Source organism: Peromyscus eremicus, chromosome 3, assembly GCF_949786415.1.
Source record: "Peromyscus eremicus chromosome 3, PerEre_H2_v1, whole genome shotgun sequence".
NCBI classification, from domain to species: Eukaryota; Metazoa; Chordata; class Mammalia; order Rodentia; family Cricetidae; genus Peromyscus; species Peromyscus eremicus.
This window is the reverse complement of record NC_081418.1, coordinates 126,896,954-126,913,536: the sequence shown is the minus strand read 5'-3', so window position 1 is coordinate 126,913,536 and position 16,583 is coordinate 126,896,954.

Genomic DNA, 16,583 nt, shown 5'->3' with positions numbered 1-16,583 from the left:
AAAAACCAAAAAAAAAAAAAAAAATGAAAATGAAAATAAGAAAGCTACACTTACCATCACTTTCTGAGCTGGGCCCTTGTCTCCTCTGGGCTGTATGATGTATGTACACAGGCATTTAGGGACCAGGCCAGCAAGCTTCAGTGGACATGATGATAATCATTGAAGTGTCTGCAGATAGCCTGGGCTCAGCTCCATGCCGTGCTGGTGGGGACAGTAGGCTTTTGTGCCTTCACTGGCCCGAGAAAGCCCAACATGGCTCATGTACATGGCAGACACCTTGATGGAGACACAGAAGCCTGACTGAGCTCAGCTAGGACAGCGGGGCGCGGGGCCTCTCCCTTTCTGCTAGGCTTTCACGTGTGTTCTCTCCTGGTGGATTCTTCAAGTAGGTAGGAAGATTGAGGACAGGTTTTGCAAATGCTCTGGCCTAGGTGTGGCCCATCCTCCAATTCTCCCCGAGAAGGCGCCAACCTCTTATCTTCCTTGTTTAGAGCCATTTACCCACATTCCATGCTAGCACGTGGGAACCATAATGGGAACTTGACTTGTATTTTCTCTCTGTACCAGCATTTTTTTTTTTTGTAGTGGTTCACGCATATTTACTGTTCCCTGCCAACACTGGTTATTTAGGGAACCACGGCAAACATTTCACAACACACTTCAATTAACTCAAGATGTTCTATTTAGAATCATCCTCCCAAGGCTTTGCAATGTTAGAGATCACGAGGACATCAGTGAACTTACACACAGCCAAGCTGCGTAATATTTTTCCTTTGCCTTGGAACAAGAAACATAAGAAAAAGATTGAGATAAATGACAAAATCATGCCCTAGACAAAGACCAGGAAATGATGGTTTGATTTAAATGAACCTAAGAAAAACTCGTACCAGGTATTACTTTAAAAAATATTTATTTTGTTTTTAATTATGTGTATATGTGTGTATCTATGTACACATGAGTACAGTTCCCATGGAGGCCTGAAGAAGGCGTTGGAATCCCTGGAACTCCAGTTACAGGGAACTGTAAGCTGCCCCATGTGGGTGCTGGGAACTGAACTCAGGTCCTCTAGAAGAGCGGTAGTCACTCTTAGCCACTGAAATATTCTCGCCCCTAGATATCACCTCTTTATTTGTTTGGGTTTTGTTTCTGAGACAAGGTCTGAATATGTACTGGCTATTGTCAGTCTGGGCTAGAGTCAGCCTCCTGTCTCCATCCCTAGGCTGAGTTCATCTTCCTTGGTGGGTGAGGTTGCAGGAGGGGATGTGTGACACTTGTCCTCCTGGAGAGTCTGTCTTCGGCAGTTGACTCAGGGAAGTTTCCTTGCATTTGTTCCTAAAGTCTAAACAGACATCGTTTGGGGTGTTTTTTCTGAATGTATGCACACTCAGGCTGACCAGCATCCAAATGCCAGAAGCTGTGTTTCTGTGCTTTCTCAGAAACCATCATCTCTCTATGGTCTCTATTTCTCTCTCTGCTTACCCAGCAATGGGTGTATGGAGGCATCTAAATTTCACTGGGTCTGGAATATTCATTTCCCTCCCTATGATGCCCCAGGTGTGTCTTATACTTATAAACTACTTCGCCTGTTCACTGTTTTCCCCTGTCCATAGCTGGCTTACTGCATGACTCAGTTAATGACCCACAGAAGGGTAGGGAACACTTCCTCACCCTGCTGGGAGCATGGATCCCGTAAGGACAGACCCTACCTGTTTTGTTTCTTTACCCAATCCCCACTCCCTCCTCTCTTCATCCTCCTCCTTTGTAAGACAGGAATTCACTATATAAACCTGCTTGACCTGGAACTCATTATGTAGAGCTGGTTGGTCTCAAATTCAACAGAGATCTGCCTGCCTCAGCCTCTTGACAGCCAGTTCTTCACATTCCTGGCCAGGAACATGGTACTCGGTGCTTAAATAAATAAATAAATCACTTGGAGTGAGTCCGCAGCCTGTCAACCCTAGCTTGTACTAAAATCACGTGGGGGAAATGCCATGAATGTATCTCAGTGGTAGAGCCCTTGCCTGCACTCACAAGGTCCTGGGTTCAATTTTCTGGTTTGACTCTGTGCCCCTTAATGAAGTATAAAGATACTATGTGATCTTGAGGAAATCACTACTTGACAAAAATCAGCAGATCTCCAAGCCTCAGTGGTCCTCATCTGTAAAATGAAGAAGCAAATTCCCACTGGACGGGCTAGCACCACGTCTCCTTACAGGGCAAGTGCCTGGACACTTTCGTTGCCTCCTTCCCGTCAGCTAGCTAGTGGCTCTCAGGGTTCCTGAAATTGGGAGAGTTGAACAGGAGGCACATGAGTGTGACTGAAGCTGAAGGGCTCTTTGCACCCCGCCCCCCCCCCCCCCCCCCCCCCCCCCCCCCCCGTCTTCTCTCTCAATTTGAGCTACAGTGAAACCTTAAAAGGATTCACAGCCCTGCCCTCTCCTCCCTGCACTAATAGCTGCTAGCTGAGGCCCCCACCTGTACCTCTCCCTGCCTTCCCTGGTCTGAGGCTTCAGTGAGGGCAGGTTTTTACAGAACCCACACCGCATGTCAGCGACTGATCCCATCACTCTCTGCATATAAGGCCTCATGCCTGTCCTGTGAGCTCAAAGCTATTGTTAGCCTTGAGTCCGGGAGTGAGGGAGGAAAAGCATCGAGTCACTCAGCACATGACTCGGGGCCACACAGATGGGAAGTAGCAGGGCCTGGATTTACACTTAGGCAGCCTAATGTGTGGTGTTGACTGCTGCAACATCTGCTTACTCCAGGGGAATGCAAGCTTTCTCTTATTTACTTTTGTCAAAATAAAGTAATTTCTATTTGTCTGGTGGATAAAAAATAATACATGTAAGGTTGGCATGTTGGTCTGTGCTTGTGATCCCAATATTCAGGGGATTGAGGGAGGAGGGTTGCCACTGTGTAGGTGTGGTAGTGGGGCATACCTGTACTGTCAGCACTGTTGGAGAAAGAAGAATCAGCAGTTTCAGGCCAGCCTGGGCTACATGAGACTTCTTCTCAACAAACAAGAGAATGAGTGCAATGATCTGGAAGGTTGAGGTGACCAGCATGGAATCCAAGCTTGGTATCAGGCCGGAGGGCCTGGAACCGTTCAAAATGCAGGGCATATGACCAGGGTCACTATTTATTTGGGGGCAAAGGTGATAGGAGCTGAAGGCTTGTGGCCTGTCCCTGGTAGGCAGAGGATCCTCATGTGCTCATCCATGGGGCCCCACAGTCCCAGCCTGAAACCAACCGCAGCCTCCACCCTCCCAGTAAATAGGCATCGCTATTCTAAGTGAGGCCTGGGATAAAAATACTCGCTATGTTCTGCAAGGTTTTTTTTTTTTTTTTCAAGCCATGAAAATAACAGTGCAGTAAGCTGTCTATTTTTGGTTGGTGCCTATTGGCACGCATTCAAAGTCACGGCCCAAATGAGATCTATTTAGAAATAGGTCACTGCACACTTTGTGGGAGTGTTGAGGGGCCTCAGACCTGCACCCCAAGGAGAGGAAAGGCCAGGCTTGAACATCCATATGTGCCCTGCTCCTGACCAGCCAAGTTCTTAGGGGTAAAGGCGCCACTCCAGCCTGAGAAATCCAGCCTCAGGGAAGGACTGGGGTGCAGGAATGTTCCCCAACTTCTCTATAAATCAGCTGATCACGTGATTGAATAGCAGCCTGGCAAGCGTTTCAGTTGGGGCCCAGCGTCCAGTACTGGCCTGGGTTTTTCCAGCCTCGGTGGATAAGAGGGTGCTCTTGGAGGCTGAAAAGATAATCTTTATTCAGTGGCTTCATACAGATGTGGAAAGAACCTGCCCAGACCTGACTTTCAGTCTTGGCCTGCGCTGTGTGATGTAGAAGGTAACTGTACCTCTCTGACCTTTTGCTTTTTCCTTTAGTAAAATGGAAATAATAAAGCCAAGCTTAGAACAACACTGGAGAATTGATGGAGATGGTGCATTTTATGGATCCTAGGTCAGGGTGGCTGTCATATCTGGTTTCCTGATTATATGAGCTGGTGTTCTGTCTCTATCCAGACTTTAGGATCACCTTGTGGTAAAATGATAATAATAATAATAATGACAACAGTGGCATGGTAGTTGTGCCAGGCATTGTTTTAAATGCTTTCCCTATAGAAACTCACCTATTTGCCATAGCAGCCCAATGAAGCAGGTACTGTGTTAGCCCCCTCTTCACACATGGGACAACTGAGGCTCAGAGGTTAACCGTTTAGTTTGGTGTGGTGACCTAAGACTGTAATCCCAGCACTTGGGAGGTGAAGTTAGGGGGATCAGGGATGCAAGGCCATATTTAGTTACATAAGGAATTAGAAGTCAGCCTGGGCAACATGAGACCCTGTCCCAAATAAACAGAAACAAAAAAGAGGTTAACACCTTAGCCGGCGTCATAAGGGAGCAGGTGACAGAGCCAGGACTCAAAACCACAGTCACCTGTGGCTAACCACACACTATTGGTCCTTTCTTAATTATAGCTGGTTTCTTGACCTTGCCACAATGAGAGGCAAACAAGCACAGTCAGGACCATTCCAACACCAAAGCACCCCAAAGAATCTTAAGGGGTCAGCCAGCCTCTTTGGTTTTAATTTTTTGCCTTTCTCAGGCAAGACTGCATACCCAGAACAGCTGGATGTGGTGTTACAAGCCTGTAACCACAGCACTTGGGAGATGGAAGCAGGGTGATTAGGAGGAGCTCAAGGACATCTTCAGCTACATAGTGAGTTCAAGGCCAGCCTGAGCTACTTGAGACCCAGCATAAAAAGAAGCAAAGGACAAATAGCAATGGGGCTAGAATGATGGCTCAGCGGTTAAGAGCATCTTAGAGGACCTGAGTTTAGTTTCCAGCACACACATGGTGACTCAGAGCTGTCTTTAACTCCAGTTACAGGAGATCTGATGCCCTCTTCTGGCCTCCTCAGGTACTGCACACATATGGTGCATATACATACAAGCAAATACTCATAGGCATAAAAATAAATGAACAAATAAACATCAACAAAAAAGAGTACTTTAAAGAGCTGGACATGGGGGTCAGTAGGAAAGCACATGCCCAGCTCTCTAGATCCTGGGTTCTACCTCCAGCACCAAAACTCAAATGTTTTATTGACTTTGACCTGTCAGGGGAGGAGTGGTCTCATAGTGTGTTTTTTCCTATTATGATGAACCTGATATTTTCATTTTTGATATTTTATACTCTATTCTGCAACTTGTCTATTCATATCTGCTGTGCGATAATGCTCTTGTACACTGGTTTAACAAAATGCTAATTAGCCAATAGCCAGGCAGGAAGTATAGGTGGGGTGAGCAAACAAGGAGAATTCTGGGAAGAGGAAGGGCAGAGTGAGGAGTTGTCAGTCAGACATAGAGGAAGCAAGATGACAAGGCAGAACTGAGAAAAGGTACCAAGCCACATGGCTGAATATAGATAAGAATTATGGGTTAATTTAAGTGTAAGAGCTAGTCAGTAATAAGCCTGAGCTAATGGCTGAGCAGTTATAATTAATATAAGCCTCTGAGTGATTATTTTATATGCATCTGTGGGACTGCGCGGCCAGGTGAGACCAGAGAAAACTTCTGACTACACACATTAATGACCTCTCCCTCTGCCACAGCAATGGGTACTGAACTCAAGCCTCAAGATGCCACCAGGTAAGCAAGCTCTCTGTCAGTGAGGTACACTCCCAGCTCTGCCCCCTTTTACTATTTTTTTTCTAGTGGGTTTCTGGTTTCTAACTGATATTTGGAGCTTTTTTTTTCTGTTTAAGGAATGAATCCTTCATATAGGATTGAACTGTTGTTTTGTTTTCTGAGATAGGGTCTCACTATGTATTCCTGGCTGAGCTAAAATTCAATATGGCTGGTCTCAAACTTACAGATCTAGGCCTACCTCTTCCTCTGGAGGAATGGTATGTACCACCATTCCTGGCCCTGACTTTTTTTTTTTTTTTTAGGAGAGCTAGAACGCAGTCCCCCACTGCCAGAAACTATGCAGCTGAGTTGAGCACACTGCAGGGGTCAGCACATCCTGGGTGGAATGGATGAGCTTCAAGCTAGGAAGCCTTATTTATTTTCTGTGCATTTGTGTTTTATCTGCATGTATGTTTGGGCATCATGTGCATACCTGGTACCTGAGGAAGTCAGAAGAGGGTCGTGGATTCCCTGAAATGGATGATTTCACATCACAAATGGATGATCGTGAGCTACCATGTGGGTGCTAGGAATTGAACCCTGAGTCTTCTGCAAGAGCAGCCAATACTCATAACTGATGAGTGATCTTTCCACCCCCTAAACCACATTCTTGATCATGGTGTCTCCCTACTGGGTATGTTGCAATTTTTAAAAATCCAGTTTGGCTTTTGATTGTATTTAAGGTATCTTGAAAGTTGACCTCAAAATTATTTTAATTATGTATGTGTTCAGCACTCCAGAAGTACAAGTAGGTAGATTTCTGTGAGTTTGAGGCCAACCTGGTATACATAAAGAGTTCCAAGCCGGGTGGTGGTGGTGCATGCCTTTAATCCCAGCACTTGGGAGGCAGAGCCAGGCGGATCTCTGTGAGTTTGAGGCCAGCCTGGTCTACAGAGCGAGATCCAGGACAGGCACCAAAACTACACGGAGAAACCCTGTCTTGAAAAACCAAACCAAACCAAAACAAAACAAACAAACAAACAAAAAAACATAAAGAGTTCCAGGCCAGCCAGAGAAATATAATTAGACTTTGTCAAAGAAAAAAACACTTTAGTTTTTCAATGTATGTCTATGTGAAGCTTCCATGTGGATGCTGGGGATTGAACCTGGGTCCTCTGGAAGAGCAGCCAGTGCTCTTTTGTGTGTGTGTGTTTTGAAATTTATTTATTTTATGTGCATTGGTAGTTTTGCCTTCATGTTTCTGTGTGAGGGTGTCAGATATTGGAGTTACAGACAGTTAGCTGCCATGTGCGTGCTGGGAATTGAATCCGGGTCCTCTGGAAGAGCAGTTAGTGCTCTTAACTGCTGAGCCATCTCTACAACTCCCAGCCAGTGCTCTTAGCCACTGATCCATCTCCCCAGCCCCAGTAAGTGCTCTTAATTGCCTCCAGCCCCTAAATAAACAGAGGAGGAGGAAGAAGAGGAGGAGGAGGAGGAAGAAGAGGAGGAGTTGGAGAAAAGAAGGAGAAGGAGGAGGAGGAGGAGAGGAGAAGGAGAAGAAGGAGAAGAAAGAGGAGGAGGAGGAGGAGGAGGAGGAAGAGGAGGAGGAGGAGGAGGAGGAGGAGGAGGAGGAGGAGGAGGAGGAGGAGGAGGAGAAGAAGAAGAAGAAGAAGAAGAAGAAGAAGAAGAAGAAGAAGAAGAAGAAGAAGAAGAAGAAGGTGATTTGCCTAATGACCTGAGTTTGATCCCTGGAACCCATGAGGTGGAAGGAGAGAATCAAGTCTCACAAGTTGTCCTCTGTCTGAACTCCACAGGCATGCTGAGGCACAAAGGCACACTGAGGCACACACACACACACACACACACACACACACACACACACACACACACACACTAAATGTAATAATAAAATTAGTTTCAATTCCCCAGAGCTGGAAATTTAGCTTAGTGGTAGAGTGTGCATAATCTGTGCAAGGCCCTGTGTTTAAGTCCCCTGCACTGAGCTCTTCAAAACCTGTCATCATGCAGTAATAACTGTCCCTACAAAGTCACCAAGTATGAAACAGCTTCAAAATAAAAAGGCAAACCAAAGAACAGAAGAAACATTTGCTACAAACAGATAAATCCTAAAGAGGGAACATATATGTGGGAAAATACTCACTTCCATGACTAATCAAAGCCTTACAACTTAAAACATGATAAAAGACTTTCCCTTTTTTAATCACCAATAGGAAACATACCTAATGTTTTGTGTTGCCAACAGTGTATTGAGATTGGCAGGCTCATGTGCTGCCCGTGGCAGCTCAGCTGCTACCCTTAAGGAGACAGGTTAGCAACATAGATCAAGGGCCATAAAAAGCTTTATACCAGCTAATCCAGTTTTTCAGCTTTTCTGTCTTTATTCTACACAGGAAAAAAAAATCTGAAGTATAGATATGCTATTTGAGAAGGTGGGAGACAACAATTGTGGGACTCTTAGGAGATGCAGACCTCTTTGTGTATTTTATCTCATTTAATTCCCTCCATTACAGATAAGGAAACCAGAGCTTTGTGGGGTTAGGCCTTTGTCAAGGTCACAGGAGCTTATAAAAGACCTGGATCGTCTGTCCAGGTTACATGGCTCTGGGCTCTCGTGACCAGCTTTCAGGTCGGCTGACCCATCTGCCAAAGGTGCTCACAGTGAAGTATCCCTAAGATTCCCTCAGCTCCAGCTTTGAGTTGAAGGCTCTTTATTGTTATACAAACAGAATGAGCAGAAACTAGTTGACACACTTCATTTGCCCCTCAGCCTTGGGGCTTTCGGCCCGGAGCAATTTTTGTTTTGAATTTATTTAGAATGTATTTCTTTCCTTGTTTTGTTGTGGGGCAGCAGTGTTAGTGGCTGTCAGAGGACAATCTGGGAGACAGTTCTCTCCTTCCATCATAGAGGTCCTTGTGATCAGACTCAGGTTGGTAGCCTTGGCAACCCTTTGGCCCTACAATCATCTTGTGTTTGTGTGTGTGTGTGTGTGTGTGTGTGTGTGTGTGTGTGTGTGTGTGTGTTTTGCTGGAGACTGAACCCTGGGCCTTGTACATGTTAAGGCAAGTGCACTACCACTGGGCTCAGGACCAATTGGAATTTTTTAAGTCATGCCAAGTTTATGAAGTTCTGGGAATCAAACCCAGGACTTTGTGTATGTTAGACAAGCAGTCTAACTGAACTACATCCCTAGTCAGTCCCACCCTCTCTCTCTTTCTTAATTTTTTTTTCATTCCTTCTCTCTCTCCTTCTTATTAGCCAGGATCTTACTATGTTACTCAGGATGGCCTTGAACTCTTGACCCTCCCACCTCAGCCTTGCCAGTGCCGACCCAATATCTAGCCACAACTGTCATAGTTGGGTTCTTTGTACAGGCCTGTAATTCTTTAGTTTCCTGTTTTGTTGTTGTTGTTTGTTTGTTTTTTCTTTCTCCACAGGACACAGTGAGTCCCCCTAGGGCTACGTGTCTCAGCATCTTAAGCTGCTAGTTCAGTCTGGCCTCTAGCATGCAGCTCTTGCTCAGTAAATGCTTGTTAAAATAACTTGGTTCTAGATAGTGAAGAATGAACCAGGGAACTAGTATGAAGCTGGGTGTGGTGGTGCATCCTTATAATTGCAGCATTTGGGGGTTGAAGCAGGAGGATGGATATGAGTTCTCCACCAGTCTAAGTTATATAGAGAGAAACAACCCATTTCCTGTAACAGGCTTTCTTGTGGGCCACCAACCAGCTCCCAGATCATGACATGGACACTTAATATTAGTTATGAATGGTCGGCCTTATCTTATGCTTGTCCCGCTAGCTCTTATAACTTAATTTAGCCTGTTTCTCTTCCTGTATGTTTTGCCCCGGGGCTTTTTACCTTCCTTTCATTCTGTATGTCTTACTTTCACTGCTTCCTCCGTGTCTGTCTGTCTGGCGGCTGCCTGGCTGGATGGCCCCGGATGTCTCCCTCCCTTCCTCCCTCCCTTTCTCCCCTCTCTCATTTTAGAGCCTAGATTCCTTCTCCTACTTATTCTCACTTCCTGCCAGCCCCTCCTATCCCTCTAGTGCCTAGCTACTGGCTGTTTAGCTTTTTATTAGACCAATCAGGTGCCTTAGGCAGGTAAGGTAAAACAGCAACACATTGTTACATAATTAAACAAATGCAGCATAAACAAATATCTTTACATTGTTGAACAAATGCAGCGGAAACAAATGTATAACACATCTTTGCTTAGTTAACCTAATATTCCACAACACACCCCCATCTCTAAAAAACAAAACACAATCTAAAGGAAAAGGGCTGAAGAGTTGTCTCAGGGGTTAAGAGCTCCTGCAGAGGGCTGGAGAGATGGCTCAGAGTTTAAGAGCACTGACTGCTCTTCCAGAGGTCCTGAGTTCAATTCCCAGCAACCACATAGTGGCTCATAACCATCTGAAATGAGATCTGGTGCCCTCTTCTGGCCTGCAGACATATGTGCAGGCAGAATACTGTATACATAATAAATAAATCTTTAAAAAAAAAAAAAAGGGCTCCTGCAGAGTTCCATATCCCATGCCCAGCACCCACATGACAGCTCACAACTGCTTATAAGACCAGTTCCAGGGGATCCAATGCCTTCTTCTAGCCTCCTTGGGCACCAAGGACTCACATGGTACAGGCACATACATGTACACATGAAACATAAATAAATACACCTTTTAAAAAGAAAATAAAATAAAGAAAACCAGTCTACTGGTACATGTCTGTAATTCAAGAACCCAAGGAGTGGAGGACCGATTACCATTCAAGGTCACAGCTGGCTGTATAGTCAGCTGGAAGCTAGCCTAGAATCCATGAGTCCTTGTCTCAAAAAACCCCTAACCTCCAAAGAAGAAAGTTTGATTGTCTGTGCAGTTTTAGCAAACATCAACACCAGTGTGTCTTGGGCCCTGATTCTCTGGCTTTTGTCCCTGCATGGGAGCAGTCAATGTGGGATGATGAGGAGAACCAGCCACTTCAGCCTCTGGATAACAGCAACAATGAAATAACTTGAAAGGAAGATTTTGTCATCCAAGGGTTTAGTCATCCAATCAGTCTTGTTCTGTTAGCATTTAGCTAATGAAAAAAAGTGCACATTAGGCACCGACTCAGTGCTACTCATTCCACGTGCTGAGAGAGGCCTAAGACACTTTTTCCCCCTTTTTTTATTAAAATACTTGGCATAATTTTTTATTGTACTGTGTTATTTTTTTCTGGTCTCATGTTTGAATTGTAAGTGGTGGGTATAAAATGATGATGATGATGATGATGATGATGATGATGTACTTCAAGTGTTTTCTGGTTTTGGCTTGTTTCCCTTTGTGGTGCTTATGCATGCTGAATAGGCACATAACCCCTGAGCTGCCTTCAGTCCAAGGATGATGTGCTCATCATTTTACTCAGCAAAGCAGTACTTTAACCTCACAATCCTCCCTTGCAACTTAAGGACAGTTTGTGATGCTTTTTAAAACCTCTTTTTTGGAGATTGTAGTTATTTTTATGTGTATAGTGTATGGATGTATGTGCACCACATACATGCAGTGCTCACAGAGGACAAAATAGGGTGCCAGGCCACCCCCTCGCCCTCCAGGACTGGAGTCACAGAGGGTTGTTAGCTGCCATGTGGGTGCTGGAATCGAATCCAGACTCTCTGGAAGAGTGGCAAGGGTGCTTAACTGCTGAGCCATCTCTCCAGCCCCTTGTGATTCTTTTTACAAGATAATTAAAAGACTTATTAAAATGCAGTTCATATATATGGCCGATTCTATTTTTCAAAGATGGCTGCAGCCGTAGCTCCTGCCCCATAGGACTCTAAGTAACTTCACTCTCCCCCTAGAGAGGGGGCGTCTTTGTTTCCTCTTTTTGACGGTGGGTGTGCTTGTGACCATTTTACCCAGCCCAGAGTCTGTAGGTGACTAGTTCTCCAGGGACCAGGCTGCTTCTGTGCTGTGTGCTGGTGCTCCACTCTCCCAAGTGGCTGCATTCAGCTTTCTTGGGAGTGACACCACACACCACGGAGGACTGCACTCCTGGCCCTGAGGGGAACTGATGCCAGCCATCTGCCCCTTAAACTTGTGCTTCACTGTTCTCCATTCCCTGCCCTGGGAGGCAATCTCCCACCAGATGATGGTGTGTTGTGCCGTTCCCCACTACACCATGCTAGCCAGCCACATTCTATGCTCTGGATTGTTCTGCTTGGCCTCTTGCCCTTCTGTCTGGAAAATTCCGACTCATCCTCTGATGAGCCTCGCCCCTGTGGAGGCTTTCCTGATCCACTGTGGCAGAGGCCATCCCTCCCTTCCTTCTCTGGGTGCCCTCGCGCTCACCTGGTGGGGTAACTGTTTATTTACATGGCTGTCTCTCTCCCAGCACCCAGCCCAGGCAGGGCCCACACTCCAAACTCATTTGTGACTAAAATTAAACTCACTGGAGAGGCAAGATGGCAAGGAAGGGCCAGGGCGTGGGTGTCAGACTGGTTATGACTCTGTCCTCTGTCTTCACCTTGCTGGCTCCCTCTCCTCCTGGCTCCTTGCTGCCAACATCCTTGTCTTTGTCTTGTCTCAATCACGGCCCTTGCATACACCCTTTCGATTGCTCACCGTGCTCTTTCCCTGGCCTCTTCTCATCCTCAGTGCCTAACTTAACTCTCCTCTAAGGCAGACCAGCCTGTCCTGAATCCACTCTCCCATTCCCATCATCTTCTTCACTGACTTCAGCCTCACAGGCACACGGTTTGCTTGTCTGACGCTATTTCCATGCATTAGCCCCCTCGAGGGACTTTGGCTTGTTCATTGCTCTGGGCCCTAGGCTAACACCGGGCCTGGCATGGCATATACCTGGCATTACATACATGTTTAAGACAGGTATTCTGTATGTACCCCAGGCTGGCCTGAACTTTTGGTCCTCCTGCCTCAGCTTCCTGAGTGTGGGATTATAGGTATGCCTGATCATGGCTGGATCTTTAACTGAATGAAGCAAGGGCAAATGATGGGCCCACATCTCTACTCTACCTTTACCTTTTTTGTGTCCTTGCATTTATTATTTATAGTCTCTGAAGGACCCTTAACTGAAGATGAGGCCTTTCATTGGCTGTGTGTTGGAGAGACTGGGAAAATGCATGATAAATGACAAGACTTCATAAACAACAGATTCTATTTATTTTTTTCTTTCTTTCGTCTCAAAAGTAACTTTTTTGTATTAAAATTTTAGTTTTATGAGAATGATGCCTGAGGAGGTCAGAAGAGGGTGTTGGATCCCCTGGAACTGAAGTTTTAGATGGTTGTGATTCACTATGTAGGTGTAGGGAACAGAGTTCACATCCTCTATAAGAACAGCAAATGTTCTTTACCGCTGAGCTCACTCTCCAGCCCCTCAAACATGTACTTTTTTTTTTTTTTTTTAAACCAGGTTTAAAGCTTGTAGCATCTTCTTAGAGGAATTTTATCGAGCTATAAAAAATAAGAACGGTGTACCGCTCAGTTTTCATATCTACACACATTAGCGTCGCCGCTTCTGACACTGAGAACATCTACCACTGGCAAAGCTGGCTTCAGCCTTCGCCCTCAGCTTCTGCTCCTGCGACAGCTCCGTTCCTTCCCTCCTGACCTGACCCCACTTACTCATTCCTCAAACTATTGATCAGCCCCTGCCCCCTGCCCCAGCTCCTCTTGTAAGTCTTTCCTAATTAACTCCAGCGTGCCTACCAGCAAACTAGGTCTCTGAGGTGGGGACATGCAACCCAGCCAGATGCAAAGTGTTTCCTCAAATTCTACTCCAGAAAATGAAAAATGGGGATATAGAGAGATGTGGCTAAGGCATGTGCTTCTCAGTTCATAGGAACTGAGTTCTATTCCTAGTACCCACATACTCAACTCCCATTGGCTGGGTCATACCACCTGTAAAGCCGCCTCCAAGGGATTCAACATCCTCCTCTAGATTCCACGGACTCCTGCATTGGCATGTACATGCCACCCCTCTTGATGTATACACATAATTAAAAATAAACCTTAAACAAAACAAAACAAGTACTTAGCCAGGAGCATACCTTTAATTCCAGCACTCCAGAGGGTGAGGCTGACAAATCTCTACGAGTTCCAGGCCGGCTAGGTTTACACAGTGAGTTCTAGGCCTGCCAGGGAGGGCTACATAGTGAGAGCTGGTCTCAAAAATCAAATCAAAACCAAACCAAACCAAGAAAAAAAAAAAAAAAAAAAAAGGAGCTCAAACAAGTATACACAGCACACCTTTTTTTTTTTTTTTTTTTTTTTTTTGAGACAGGGTTTCTTTGTGTAGCTTTGGAGCCTGTCCTGGATCTCACTTTGTAGACCAGGCTGGACTTGAACTCACAAAGATTCACCTGGCTCTGCCTCCCGAGTGCTGGGATTAAAGATGTGCGCCGCCACCACCACCACCACCACCGCCCAGCAACACACTCTTTCTAGCATCACCATTCACTATAGCTGTAACGATTACTAATGACTGCCACCTTCACAGGCTCCAGGGGTTCTCAACCTGTGGGTCGTGACTCCCTTGAGGGGTCACCTAAGATCATTGGAAACACATTACAGTTGATAACAGAAGCAAAATGACATTTATGAAGTAGCAATGAAAATAATTTTATGGCTGGGCAGTGATGGCACACGTCTTTAATCCCAGCACTCAGGAGACACAAGCAAGATCTCTGAGTTCGAGGCCAGCCTTGAAAAACCAAAAAAAAAAAAAAAAAAAAAAAAAAAGAAAAGAAAAGAATTTTATGTTTGGGGGGTCACCACAACATGAGGAACTGTATAAAAGGATCACAGCTAGGAAGGTTGAGAACCACTGCTCTGGAATCACCTAGGAGGCCCATCTCTGGGAGTGTATGTGAGAGAGTTTCTAGGTTGGGTTAACTGATGTTGGAAGACCCATTCTAAAAGTGATGCCATTTCATATTTGGGGGTCTCAGACTGAATAAAAATAAATAAAAAGGAGAAGCGAGGGGCAGGTGTGGTGGCACATGCCTTTAATCCCAGCATTTGGGAGGCAGAGGCAGGTGGATCTCTGTGCTGTGTTCAAGGCCAGCATGGACTACAAAGCCAGGTACAGGACAGCCAGGGCTGTTACACAGAGAAACCATGCCTTGAAAAAACATATAAACAAACCAAGTGATTTGAGACCTGTATTCATCTCTCTGTGTCCTGACTATACAGGACATAACCAGTGGCCTCAATCTTCTGCCACCAGGCCTTTCCCACCATGATGGACTGTGTCTTTGAACTGTCAGCCAAAGTAAACCCTTCCTTTCTTTCACTATTGTTATTATTATTATTATTTTATCTACTTATATGTAAGAACGTTTACCTGCATGTATATCTGTGCATTATATGTCTGGTGTCGAAGAGGTCATCAGGTCCCCTGCAACTGGACTTATGGTGGTTGTGACCACCATGAGAGTGTTGAGAATTGAACCTGAGTTCTCTGCAAGAGCAGCTGGTGCTCTAACCACAGAGCCATCTTTTCAGGCCTATGTAGCTAGAGTTTTCCTGCCTGGCCCACGGTCAGGGCAAATCTCTCTCACCCGCCAGTCCCACAGCCACTCAGACCCGATCAAGTAAACACAGAGACTTATATTAGTTACAAACTGTATGGCCGTGGCAGGCTTCTTGCTAACTGTTCTTATATCTTAAATTAATCCATTTCCATTAATCTATACCTTGCCACATGGCTCATGGCTTACCGGGATCTTCCCATGCGGCTTGTCATGGTGGCAGCTGGCAGTGACTCTATCTCAGCCTTCCACTTCCCAGAATTCTTCTCCTTGTCCTGCCTATACTTCCTGCCTAGCCAATGGCCAATCAGTGATTTATTTACTGACCAATCAGCAACACACTTGACATACAGACCATCCCACAGCAGGCCTACCTTTCCTTCTTACCCTGTATTTGTCCAGTATTTAGTCACAAACCAGAAAAGTAACCAATACAATAGCCGGAAGATGGAAAGAGCCTAAATATCCATGGTTATCCCACATATAGAAAATCTGGTGTAAACTTAGGATGGACTCGTTTAGCCCTCAAGAGGAATAAAGTATTGGCACATATGTAATACAGATGAACTTGGAAACAGGCTAAGTGAAAGACTTAAGTCATGAAAGGCCTTGCACTCTATAAATATCCATGCACACAAGATATTCTAGAAAACGTTAAGTCTGTAGTAGCAAAATGAATATTGGTGGTTGCCATTGGGTGGGAAGCTAGTAAGAAACTGCTTAGTAGGTTGTTTTATTTAAGAGTATGGAAATGTTTTGGAAATAAAGTTGTGGTTACACAACACCCTGGTGAATGTACTAAATGCCAATAGATGTTTACTTAGAAATGATTACTTTAAAACATTGTATAATGTGTGTTTGTAAGTGCGGTTGCAGGTTGCACACGTACCACACGGGCTACTATCCATGTCAGAGGATCTCTTTCAGGAGTCTGTTTTCTTCTCCCATTGTTAACACCAACCTCGAGAACAGGACCCCACTACCACAACTTGAGCCAAATTGGAAGCAAGCTTGATTTTTACTGGGTACACCCAAGAGCAGACCAGCGATTGCCTCCTAAGTTGGGTTAAAGAGAGCAGCTTGGGATCCATCTTGTGGGGCCCTTTTAAGGAGTAAAATCACGAGTAGTTTTACAGAAGACAATGGGGCAATAAGGAAATATTAAAAAAAAAAATGTGATCACCCACCATGTGGTTAGGAGGGGTCAAGGAGAGTCGAGGAGGGTCAGGGTCTTCTCAAAAACAAATTAAGGCCATTGGTTGGGGAAGGTCAGGAAAGTTATTCAACTCTCACAGTAAATAGAAACTCATTTATTTTTAAAAATACAGCGTAATGGCTCCTGCCTTTAAAATGGAGTCAGACAGGTTCCTCATCATCAAGGGATCGGAGGACTG